Here is a 13,845-nt window from a genome sequence, read left to right as displayed (position 1 = left end):
GCAACAATAAAATATAATAGCATGAAAACATCAAATATCAAGGAATTCTTATAATGAAAAATAAGCCAAATTTCTATACTGAAGACAAACATTGTTGAGATAATAGACTTAAATGGAATAAATATATACACGATTATCATGAAGTGGAAGATTTAAAATAGTTAAGAAGCCTGTTCTTTCCAATTTGATCTGTAGACTCAGTGAATCCAGATCAAAATTAAAGCATTTTTTATAGAAGTTAACAAGTTGTTTCTGACATTATTATGGAAATTTATAACATGGCAAAAGACCTACATTAGCCAAGACAATCTTGAAGAAAAGCAACAATCTGCAGCACTTAACAGTACCAAATTGCAAGGCCTCATATAACATTTCATTAGTTAAGACAGCACCCCATGGGTCCAAGGATGAAGAATAAGTCCAGGGGAACGGAATAAAGAGTCTAGAAACAAATCCACACATTTACAGTCACTTGATTTCTGCAAAGATACCACTATAATTCAGTTAGGGGTGTGGTCTTTTTAATATTAATAATAAATGATGCTTAGGCAACTGTATGGCAAAAAATAAACCTTAACTCTTACCTCCTGCTGTAAGTAAAAATCAGCTCAAAGTGGACCAGAGACCTAAATATGGAAGGTAAAACAATGAAGCTTTTAGTAGAAAATAAAACAATATCTTCATATCCCCCATGCATATCCAATAGATCCACAAAACCTATGCTTGAAATTTTAAACAACATTGGTACATGGGTAAATGTGGATTTAGCAATGTTCCACAAGGTCCCACCAAGCCTACTGCTCCCTAAATTAACCACCTTCCTGGGGAAAATAGAAGTCATAATAGAAAATAACTCTTCATAAAAGGATTGATAAATTGCATTTTATTATGCAATTTTTACCTATGGCTGATTCATGCGATGTTTGACAGGAAACAACAAAATTCTGTAAAGCAATTATCCTTCAATTAAAAATAAATTTTAAAAAATATCTTTTTTGGTTAAATGGCACTGTTAAAAGTCAAAAGGCAAGCCACATACTGGGAGAATATATTTCCTATATATGTATCTAACAAAAAATCATATCCTAAATATATAAAGAACTTGAACAAATCAGCAGAAAAAAAGACTTGAACAGACACTTCACAGAAGAGTATATCTAAATAACTAAAAAGGAGATTAACACTATTAGTAATGAGGGAAAAGCAAATTAAAACCACGATATATTACACACCCACTAGAATGGCTAAAATTGTCAAGTTGAAATTAGTAAATATTGATAAGGATACACATCTGAACTCCTCATGGTTGGTGAAGCTTCCCAGGTGGCTCAGTGGTAAAGAATCCACCTGCCAATGCAGGAGATGCAGAAGATGCGGGTTTGATCCCTGGGTTGGGAAGATGCCCTGGAGAAGGAAATGGCAACCCACTCCAGTATTCTGGGCTGCAGAATCCCATGGACAGAGGAGCTGGGTGGGCCACAGTCCATGGGGTGGCAAAGAGTCAGACACGACTGAGCACTACCACCACACAGTCTGTGATAGGAGCATAAACTGGCACAAACACTTTGGAATATGTTTGGCAATAATTATTGAAGCTGAACATATATGTGTGTGTGTGTGTGTATCCATACACACACACACACATACACATACACACACATTACAATCCAGCAATTTCACTCTTATCGTAATATGGAACAGAAACAAGTGCTTGTGCTTACCAGAAGACACGAATAAGAACGTTCCTAACAGATTTACTGATAATTGCCAAAAACTTGAAACAACCCAAATGACTTTCAGCAGTAGATGTAAGTAAAGTGTGTGATACTCACTCAGTTGAGTAAATAGCAGTGCAAGAATAAACAACTTCCATATGTAGCTATTAATATAGAGATCAATCTTATAGACATAACATCAAAGTGAAAGAAGGCAGATAGAAAAGAGCATATCCAGTATGACTTCATTTACACAACATTCAAAAACAGGACAAGCATGCTAACCCTGATGACAGAAGAGTGGTTACTTCTGTGGCGAGGAATGATGAGAAGGGTATATGAAGGAGTTTTCTGCTCATTTTAATGAATGGCAGTTAACATGAATGTGTTCACTTTGCAAACATTCATCACTTAAGATTTGTGTGCTAGACTGATATGTTGTATAATTCAAAAAGATTAAAAAAAAAAAAGGTATCCCACTAAATAACCATATTCCAATCTATTTCATGAACTTGACAGAGTGAATGGCAGCAAGAGCTTCGTGACAGGAAGACAGAATACTTTGTTAGGACAATCTTTCAAAGGTCAAGAGAAACAGAAATGTCCTTGAAAAAGTTAATAACAATATGGAGTGAACTGGCCAATTTTCTTTTTGCAAAAGAAAGGTAAACTTTTTATAGATAAGATTTATCTTTACATTTCTCAAGTAGGGAAAAACAAAAAAACAAAAAAAACTGACTGACTTTCCCCTGGGACAAACCAAAGAACTTCCAGTAACTAACAAATATAGCCTGTGTGACAGCTCACTGGTTTCAGTAGGTCAGCAGAAACTGACATTGTTTTTCTCTCACACTTGGAAAGTTCAGAACATGAGATTATTAAAACAAGCCAGGCATAACATGGTAGGATTCCAGCATTAATTTGTTAGTTGTGGCAGTTTCTCCTTCACAATGTGAATTTGAATCAGAAGAAAATATCAAATGACTAAAACTCCTGTTTGCTGCCAAGATGCCAGAGTGGAAAAGGCATTCTTTGGAAAAAGAAAGGGAAGAATGTTCTTTTATTCTGTTAATATCATTTGTGTGTGTGTTTAGACTTTGCAGATAGTGGTATCTCTAAAACACATCTGGATCTTCCTGACAACCCAGATTCTTAACAGCTTGCTGCTGCTGCTGCTAAGTCACTTCAGTTGTATCCGACTCTGTGCGACCCCACGGACTGCAGCCCACCAGGCTTCTCCGTCCCTGGGATTCTCCAGGCAAGAACACTGGAGTGGGTTGCCATTTCCTTCTCCAATGCATGAAAGTGGAAAGTGAAAGTGAAGTCACTCAATCATGTCTGACTCTTAGCGACCCCATGGACTGCAGCCTACCAGGCTCCTCCATCCATGGGATTTTCCAGGCAAGAGTACTGGAGTGGGGTGCCATAGCCTTCTCCCTCTTAACAGCTTAGTGTAGTAGCTTTCTTAGATGACTACATTACAAAGCAAATCTCAATAAAGTTGTACCCCCTGTGAATTCCTATCACTCTTAACTATTCAATAAGACATTTATGAAATCAGCCCTTGTATCCAGGCACTGTGTGTATAGGACATTAGTAAAAGAAAGTGAAATGTTAGTCGCTCAGTCGTGTCTGACTCTTTGCGACCCCATGGACTGTAGCCCGCCAGGCTCCTCTGTCCTTGGAATTCTCCAGGCAGGAATACTGGAGTGGGTTGCCATTCCCTTCTCCAAGGGATCTTCCCGACTCGGGGATCAAACCCATGTCTCCCTCATTGCAGGCAGATACTTTACCACTGAGCCACCAAGAAAGTTCCTGCATAGGACATTAGGGAGGCAAAATAAAATTGCCCCTTTCCTCAAGTTATTCATCCAGGAAAAGTGCCTGACGGGCAAAGGAGCCTCTCTGGGTTGGTACAACCTGCTCTTACTCTTGAACTCTAACAGCAGAGAAGGAAGAAAGGAAAGTAGAAGATGGCAGAACAGGATATTGTAGGTGGTTAGGTGCTTGTGTTTAACTCAAAATATTAAATTTTTAACACCTACAGCAGTAGGTTTGGAAAAGAAACAAGATGAGTTTTGGAGAATTTTTTGAAGGTTTCAGAGTAAACAAGCATGTGAGTTTTCTACGTTGCCTTTCAAGATTGGGGAAGTAGCGACTGGGTGGTGGCAGCTTTAGCAACAGGCTGATAAGCTACTTCTTATGGCCCAGGAATGAGATAAGTTTGAAGAAATTAAGAAGGTGTGAAGAGACAGTGGAGTATGGGGAAACACTCTGGAACCAGGCTGGCTGCCTTGAACCTTGGGTCGTCACCTTCACTTCTTTCAAGCCTGGTTTCCTCATCGTATTACATGGAACCTAATCCCTGTATTGCAGGATTGTTTCAAGGACTACGGAGAGTGCCTGTAACCTGCACACAGTAAAAATGCAATGCATGGCAGGTGAAATGATAACTGATATTTAATAGCAGTCTCTGGGAGGAAGGCCCAAGACGCCTGCCAGTTGCAGTATATCCACCCAAGGCGCATAGGGAGTGCCTGTGTCTGATCCATCACATGCTGTAATGCACCAACAGAGCTCTGATGACAGCTGGGCCCTGAACGCTTGTAGCAAGGGGCCCACTCTGTCCTGAGGTTGTTACTAAACCAAATTTGGGTCCACTCACCTGGGTGCAGTAAAGCCAATCTGCTAACACTAGGCTGTGACGAAGTGAAGTACAGTGTTAGCTGCAGGGCCAAACAAGGAAGATGGGCAGCTAACGCTCAAGAGACTCAAATTCCCTGATAGCTTTCAGGAAAGGTTTTAAAAGAGAGGGTGAGGGACAGGGTTGCAGGGTTTGTGACCAGCTTGTGGACATTCTTCTGATGGGTTGTTGGGATGGTGATTGGGAATCAACGTTATCAACCTTCTGGTTCCAGCCTGTCTGGGTTCAACATGCTTGTGGTCAACATGCAGTTAACTTCTTCCATCTGGGAGGACTTTCAGTATCTGCCAAACAGCTCAAAGATGTGGCTCAGAATATTATCTATAGCCCTTGAAGAGGAGCTAAAGTTCCTTGACTTTGTTTAATGCCTGACCAGTTATTCTTTTGTCTTGCTTGACTGTCTCCTTTATTTCTGCATTTTCTCACTTCTTCGTACTCTTTGGGACTCTGGGAGAGCCTAGGAGTCTAGTTTTTCTACAAACAAGATGTAGATGGGAGACATAGGAAGGGTCTGTCGTGGGAAGGCCTCATAGGATCCTGCTCAGTTACAGGCTCCCTTTTCCTTTGAAGCTCCTCTGTCTTGAGGGAGAGCAAATGTGGAATGAGAAAGGGAATATACAATAGTTTTGGACAGAGCGGGTAACTAGAAATTCAGCAGAGGAACTCAGTTTTAGCAGGGGACTGGTTTCAGGGTGTCTGGAGAGAGAGACTCCCTGATGTGAGGGTTCCAAGAAGTCATCCCCTGGATCTGCTGATTTAATCAGGCTTGTAGGGACAAATAGTAAACCCAGTTCCAAAATTCTTCTGAGTACGGGGGAGGGAGGGCATTCCACATTGTGGGTCAGTGGTAACATTTTTGTTTCTGAGTCCTAGAGTTGGACACTGGAGCAATTCAGGGTCAGAGAGATCAGGGGATTTTTGTGGCAGTAAAGGGCTGTTTGTTAAAGGCCTGCTTGATCCATGCTTGCTTTACTAGATCTCAAAACAACAGCTCTCTGTATTTTTCTTGGAATAAAACTGGCTTTTGCACTAGACGCAAGGAACCGTGCCCTTGAGCAGCGGAGGCTTTCTAAACATTAGTGACTTTAACTCAATTAAGTATTTCCATTTCCTACTCCTGTGACTTTGCGAGGCTCAAGTTCCCAGAAAAGCTGCTTTTTGGACCGTGACTCTTTAGGTTGGTTACGTTTTAGTTCACTCTGTTCTTACAATCTGCGAAAGGGTAAAAACCCGTCAAGATACTCAAAAATTCTTCATATGGAAATGTTCTCAGATTTCCAGCCAGCAAACGAGTTTCAAAGGACTGCAGATTCAGATATTCTCAAAGATTCTTAGTAAAAGCTTTTGTCAGCATTTCCTTCCTCAAATCCTGTGCTCAGCTCACTGACCTCTTGCCTTCTTGGGTTGGGGCCATATTTTTGTATAGTCTCAGCTATAAAAATATGCTAGGCCTTGCAACATTCCCTTCCTAAGAGGAATGGAAATGAACTCTGTTGGATTCCCCTCGGCATGACTAAGAGGCCAGCAAGGCACTTTTACCTTCAAGCCCTCAGATACCAAATCAGAGGCATGGCAGTCTCTCCTCACTTGAGCTTCTGGTTTCAAGCGTGCAATTAACTTCAGATCTCTGATATTCTTTGCCTCTTCCATGTCGTTTTGCACGGGTCATTTTCTCCTCGCCACTTGAAAAGTGTCCTCTGCGGCTTCTCTGCTATTTATGCAACAATGTCAACGTGGGATACAGCTGGGCCTAAAATCTGGTGAGAAGGTACACATTTCAACACGCCTTGTAACATTGGGTACACATTTCAACACGCCTTGTTAACATTGGCTGAGCACAAGCAGTTTCCATCAGCTTATTTTTCCTTTTATAAGCTTTTAACTTTTTTTTTTTGCATTTAACTCCTTTGAAATATTTAAATTCTAAAGCTAGAAGCTGTAATTCTCTCGAAGATATCTCAGATCTCAAGTTACAACATGTGACATGGTAGGGTTTTAAAGTCATTGAGCAGAAAAGGTTCAAGAAATTGGCAGTTCTTTTAATAGTTAATGTGTGACTATGATAGTTGCTGCTGGTTTTCCTTCAAATCTATTATCCCCATGCTCCTATAATGATACATTTAGCTGTTTGAGTTGAGAATATGGTCACTCCAATTAAAGTCTTATTTGAATCACTGTCAGTGTGAACTTTTTATTACATACAGCCAAACCTAATCCAAAAACAGAGACTGACATGAATATTCACCTCGCTGAAGTCAATGTTTTCGATAGTACCGTGTAGTTTCCAGGACACTAAATAAGGCTTCAAGGTATCTATTCTTATAAATTTTATAAATTTATTGTTACAAATTGTATAAATGTCACAAATTTTAAAAAGGGCTCAAACTACTTTAAGGCTTCCCTGGTGACTCAGTAGTAAAAAAATCCACTTGCCAGTGCAGGAGATGCAGGCTTGATCTCTGGGTTAGGAAGATACCCTGGATGTCAGGAAGAGGCAGATCAGGAAGATTCCTGGCATGGCAACCCACTCAATGTTCTTGCCTGGAGAATCCCAAGGACAGAGGAGCCTGGCAGGCCACAGTCCATGGGATCACAAAGAGTCAGACATGACTGAAGCAATTGAACACACATGCACACAAATTACTGTAGAAAGTATTCTGCTTTATCTGAGGGCACCTGAAACTGCCAACCTAAGTAAACCTAGGGTTAGATTTGTGGGGCTTGCAGTTTTCAAAACAGTGTTGCCACCTCAAAGTATAGTATTGTTGAAGCTGCCTCAGAAAACATTCAGAAAACTAAGATCATGGCACCTGATTCCATAAGTTCAGTTCAGTTCAGTCGCTTAGTCATGTCCGACTCTTTGCAACCCCATGAAACACAGCACGCCAGGCCTCCCTGTCCATCACCAACTCCTGGAGTTCACTCAGACTCACGTCCATTGAGTCAGTGATGCCATCCAGCCATCTCATCCTCTGTTGTCCCCTTCTCCTCCTGCCCCCAATCCCTCCCAGCATCAGAGTCTTTTCCAGTGAGTCAACTCTTTGCAGGAGGTGGCCAAAGTACTGGAGTTTCAGCTTTAGCATAAGTCCTTCCAATGAACACCCAGGACTGGTCTGCTTTAGGATGGACTGGTTGGATCTCCTTTCAGTCCAAGGGACTCTCAAGAGTCTTCTCCAACACCACAGTTCAAAGGCATCAATTCTTCAGTGCTCAGCTTTCTTCACAGTCCAACTCTCACATCCATACATGACCACTGGAAAAACCATAGCCTTGACTAGATGGACCTTTGTTGGCAAAGTAATATCTCTGCTTTTTAATATCGCTTCATGGCAAATAGATGGGGAAACAATGGAAACAGTGACACTTTATTTTGGGGGGCTCCAAAACCACTGCAGATGGTGACTGCAGCCACGAAATTAAAAGATGCTTACTCCTTGGAAGAAAAGCTATGACCAACCTAGACAGCATATTAAAAAGCAGAGACATTACTTTGCCATCAAAGGTCCATCTAGTCACAGCTATGGTTTTTCCATGTATGGATGTGAGAGTTGAACTATAGAGAAAGCTGAGTGCTGAAGAATTGATGCTTTTGAACTGTGGTGTTGGAGAAGACTCTTGAGAGTCCCTTGGACTGCAAGGAGATCAAACCAGTCCATCCTAAAGGAAATCAGTCCTGAATATTCATTGGAAGTGCTGAAGCTGAAACTCCAATACCTTGGCCACCTGATGTGAAGAACTGACTCCTTGGAAAAGACCCTAATGCTGGGAAAGATTGAAGGCAGGAGGAGAAGGGGACAACAGAGGGTGAGATGGTTGGATGGCATCACTGACTCAATGGGCATAAGTTTGAGTAAACTCTGGGAGTTGGTGATGGACAGGGAGGCCTGGCGTGCTGCAGTCGATGGGGTTGCAAAGAGTCAGACACGACTGAGTGACTGAACTGAACTGAAGCTGCCTCAGCACCAAAGGCTCCTTGCTTGAGGTCATGAGGAGTAAGGGGGTCAGGGTTCCACTCCAGAAGCAGCTCATGAGACCTCCACGAGCACTGGGCTGATATCAACTACTCAAACAAAGCAGGGTAGATAGATACAAACACTGATAGTTTCAAAGTTCTTTGGTAACACTAATAAGAGCAAACTCTTAAATGCATTTAAATGCACTTTGCTTATATTAACCTAGTTGATCCTTCACATAATCCTATGAGGAAGGATCTTTAATCATTTTCACTTCACACATAAGCAAAGAGGCAGAGAGAAATTTAGTAACTTTCCCGAATTTCCCCAGCGAGTAGAGGTCAGAGTCGGGATTTGACAGGGGTTTTGTCTCCAGAATCTAGCCTCTTAATCAGTCACAAGCTATTCTGCATCCCAGTAAGAATAGTACTTATGAACTAAACCTTTATCGTGTGCCAGGCTATTTTTAAATGCTTCCATTTATTAATTCATTAAATACAACAGTCCTATGAGGTAGGCACCATTATACCACCTGGTGGCTCAGTGGTAAAGAATCCATCCCAATCCATTTGATTGGGTTCGATCCCTGGGTTGGGAAGATCCCCTGCAGAAGGAAATGGCAATCCACTCCAGTATTCTTACCTGGGAAAATCCCATGGACCGAGGAGCCTGGCAGGCTACAGTTCATAGTGTCAAAGAGTCGGACACGCCCTAGGGACTAACCACCACCACCACAGATGAAGAAACTCAGGCACAGGGAGAGTATATGCTTGTCCAAAGTTGAAAAAGGTTGAAAGTGTTAGTCGCTCACTCAAGTCCGACTCTGTGACTCCATGGACTGTAGCCCACCAGGCTCCTCTGTCGATGGAATTCTCTACTTGTGTAAAGTCGGGGTTAAACCCACAGCAAGGCTGCAGAGTTCACAGCTATTGCTATGCTTCATTTTCTCATCAAGCGGCCAGTGCTTCCCTCAACGATGGAGATGCTTTCAGAAAGGAAAGATGCTTTTTGAAAAAGACATTTTCTGCAAAGTGCCCTCTGTATGTGCCTGTATTCCAGGCTCTCCATTTGCCTTTCTTCCACCTCCACTCCTGACCACTCAGTTCTTCCCTTCCTCCTGTTGATTTTGCAGCTTATTTCCTCTTTTTTTAAACTTCCTTAACTCCTACTCTAAGTAATTAATGCTATTAGCATTCTTTTAACTTTATTGACATATAATTGACAAAAAAATTATAAGATAATTACAGTGTACAGTATGGGGATTTGATATATTACACATTGTGAAATTATTCCTACCATAAAGTTAACATATCCATCACCTCACATTCTTACCTTTTGGGAGGGGAAGGGTAAGAACATTTGGTTCTACTTTCTTAGTAAATTTCAATTATACAATACAATGTCATCAACTCTAGTTACCAGGTTACTCATTAGATCTGCAGACCTTACTCTTCTTATAACTAAAACTTTGTACCCTTTTATTAACCTCTCCCGATTTCCCCCACCCTTCAGCCCCTACAAATCAATTTTCTACTTCTCTGTTCCTATTATTTTTTTTTTTTGATTCCACATATAAGGGATAGTATACAGTAATTTTCTTTTTCTAGCTTATTTCACTTAGCAGAATGACCTAACAGTCTCATCTATATTGTCACAAATGACAGGATTTCCTTCTTTTTAAAGATAGAGTAATATTTTATTGTGTGTATACATTTATCACAGTTCGTTTCTTGGTCACTTCATCTGTTGACAGACACTGAGGTGGTTTCTATACCTTGGCTATAGAGAAGAATACTGCAGTGAACATGAGAAGTTAGCTGTCTCTTGAAGATAATGGTTCTGTTTCCTTTGGAGACACACCCAGAAGAAGAATTGTTGCACCATGTTCTATTTTTAATCTCCTGAGGAGCTTCCACACTGCTTCCCAGAGTGGCTGTACTAGTTTACATTCCAGCCAACAGTGCACAAGGGTTTCCTTCTCTACAGTTTCTCACCACTATTTGTCATCTTTCATCTTGTTGATAATAGCCATCCTAAGAGGTGTGAGGTGATGTCATTGTGATTTTGGGTTTTGTTTCCCTGATTAGTGATGCTGAGCACATTTTCATGTACCTGTCAGCCATTTGTATTTCTTCTTTGAAAATAGAACTATTCAGGTCTTCTGCCCATTTTTAAATTGCTTTTTTTTTTTTTTTTTTTGATGTTTAGTGCATGGATTCTTTATATATTTTGGATATTAACCATTATTTAGTATCCGGAGAAGGCAGTGGCACTCCACTCCAGTACTCTTGCCTGGAAAATCCCATGAATGGAGGAGCCTGGAAGGCTGCAGTCCATGGGGTCGCTGAGGGTCGGACACAACTGAGCAACTTCACTTTCACTTTTCACTTTCATGCATTGGAGAAGGAAATGGCAAGCCACTCCAGTGTTCTTGCCTGGAGAATCCCAGGGACAGGGGAGCCTGGTGGGCTGCCGTCTATGGGGTCGCACAGAGTTGGACACAACTGAAGTGACTTAGCAGTTTTAGTATCAGGATAATGATAGCCTCAAAAAAAAAAAAATGAGTTTGGAAGTATTTTCTACTCTTTTATTTTTGGGAAGTTTGAAAAGTGTTGGTATTCATTCTTTAAATGTTTGGCAGAACTCACCAGTAAAGCCATCTCTTGCACAGGAATCTTATAAGTTGAGGTGCTAAATGTGGGATGCAAACCCTTTGCTCCTCAGAGAAAATTTCGATTGTATGGTACTGTGCTGGCCAGGGTGGAGTTTATGGCGAAACTGCCTTACCTGTTTGATGTGAGTATTTCCTCATTTACCTGATGTGTAAAGTTGTTCAGAGGGCTTCTATGGTATCTCAGTGGTAAAGAATCCGCTAATGCAGGGGACACAGGAGATGCAGGTTCGACCCCTGGGTCAGGGAGATCCCCTGAAGGAGGAAATGGTAACCCACTCTAGTATTCTTGCTTAGAAAATTCCATGGACAGAGGAGCCTGCTGGGCTATACAGTCCATGGGATCGCAGAGTCAGACACGACTCGGCACACAAGCGCTGCTCAGCTGTATCTGGATTTCCTGTAGAGGTGCTTGCCCCGTGTGTTGCTGTACATTCACGGTGCCCGCAGAAGGAGGGGTGTTCAGAAGTCTCCTGTCACCGTGGTCAACTTCCAGGACATTCTCCTTCTGCTGTTTGTGTCCTATCTTTGGCCAGCTTTTCCAGCCATACTACACACTGCCTAAGTTTTGCTCATGCTTTAGAGACTATTACGATTGTCTCCTAATGATTTGCCATTTCCTTCTTTTCTCTCTCAATACACAACCACAGTGCTCTTTTTGCCAACAAAAGGTCTTAAAGAATCCTCTGCTCAACATTTGCAGCAGCAGCATCCCATCTCGGAATGAAGTCTAAACCTCAGGGTGATCTAGAAAGCCATGGCCTGCTGCCATCTCCCTGACCTCAGCTTCCACCACGTTCCCTCTCACCCACTCTGCTCAAGCCTTCCTGGTATCGTTGATGCTGCTCCGAGAAGCCCAGCACCGTCTCCTTTAGGATATTCAGTCTTTTCCTTTGCCTGTGTATGTGGAGAAGGCAGCCAGTCTCCACATCGTACCATCTTGCTTCCTCATGTCATGTGTCTTGGTTCAAATGTCATCTCATCCAAGGTTTTCCTTGATAGCTTATAGAAAAGTATTACCATACTCTGCGCTACCTGTGGGAGAAGGCAATGGCACCCCACTCCAGTACTGTTGCCTGGAAAATCCCATGGATGGAGGAGTCTGGTAGGCTGCAGTCCATGGGGTTGCTAAGAGTTGGACACGACTGAGCGACTTCACTTTCACTTGCCACTTTCATGCATTGGAGAAGGAAATGGCGACCTGCTCCAGTGTTCTTGCCTGGAGAATCCCATGGACAGAGAAGCCTGGTAGGCTGCAGTCCATGGGGTCGTACAGAGTCGGACACGACTGAAGCGACTTAGCAGCAGCAGCAGTGCTACCTGTGGTGCTGGAGAAGACTCCTGAGAGTCCCTTGCACAGCAAGGAGATCAAACCAGTCAATCCTAATGAAAATCGACCCTGAGTAATCATTGGAAGGACTGATACAAAAACTGAAGCTCCAATCCTTTGGCCACCTGATGCGAAGAGCCAACTCACCAGAAAAGGCTCTGAGGCTGGGAAAGATTGAGGGCAGAACGAAAAGGGGGTGACAGAGGATGAGATGGTTGGATGGCATCACCGACTCAATGGACATGAGTCTGAACAAGTTCCGGGAGATAGTGAAGGACGGAGGAGACTGGCGTGCTGCAGTCCATGGGGTTGCAAAGAGTTGGACACAACTTAGTGACTGAATGCCAACCATACTATGATCACATCACTTATCTCGTCACCTTTTTTCCTATAGTACTCTTCACGTCATAAAATTTGTCTATTCACTACTCTCACAGGAAAATACATTCCATAAAAGCAAAACTCTTTTTTCCCCTGCTGCAGGCACACTGTTTATTTGAATGACAGGCAGGAAGTGGTGGCAAGTGGGGGCTGGGCAGGTCAGCACTGCTCCCCGCGATCCTGCTTTGATGGCCACCCAAGCTGTTGGCATCTAGGTCAGAAATCCTTTCCCTCCTCTCTCAAATTAAATAAAGAGCATTCTTCTCCCCACGAGACCTGGGGAGACTTGTGTGCTGAGCTGAGTGCCCCATCACAGCCCACAAATCCCACTTTGATAGTTTCTCACACTTCGAACTACATGCTCATAGAAGGCACTCAAAGTGCCAAGTGCATGAACAAAGTAAATTTACCTTCATCTTAAAAGAAATCTCTTCCTGTGCCTGTATGCCCTGTTTATTGTCCTCGACCTCTTTAAGTTCGTAACCGAGCTGCTTAATGCCTCTGCATTTTTCCCATCTCCTCAGGTCCATGCACTCTGGCTTCTGTCCCTGCCAAAGCCTGGGTGTAGCTAGGGTAACGTTTATATTCCTACCTGCTCAGTCCAATAGGCAGGGTTGAGCTTTGTTTCACTTGAGTGGATCATTCTTGACTTCTTCATCTATATCCTTGACGTCTCTTCCCTGGTTACTCTCTAGGTGACTGGTTTTTCCTGGTCTCCATGAACTCTTTCAGTTCAGCTCAGTTCACTCAGTCGTGTCAGACTCTTTGTGACCCCATGAAATTGCAGTACGCCAGGCCTCCCTGTCCATCACCAGCTCCCGGAGTTCACTCAAACTCACGTCCATCGAGTCGGTGATGCCATCCAGCCATCTCATCCTCTGTTGTCCCCTTCTCTTGCCCCCAATCCCTCCCAGCATCAGAATCTTTTCCAATGAGTCAACTCTTTGCAGGAGGTGGCCAAAGTACTGGAGTTTCAGCTTTAGCATCATTCCTTCCAAAGAACACCCAGAGCTGATCTCCTTCAGAATGGACTGGTTGGATCTCCTTGCAGTCCAAGGGACTCTCAAGAGTCTTCTCCAACACCACAGTTC

The sequence above is a fragment of the Bos indicus genome, chromosome 29 (genome assembly GCF_029378745.1).
Source record: "Bos indicus isolate NIAB-ARS_2022 breed Sahiwal x Tharparkar chromosome 29, NIAB-ARS_B.indTharparkar_mat_pri_1.0, whole genome shotgun sequence".
In the NCBI taxonomy this organism is placed as follows: domain Eukaryota; kingdom Metazoa; phylum Chordata; class Mammalia; order Artiodactyla; family Bovidae; genus Bos; species Bos indicus.
Note: the sequence above shows the minus strand (reverse complement) of the source record.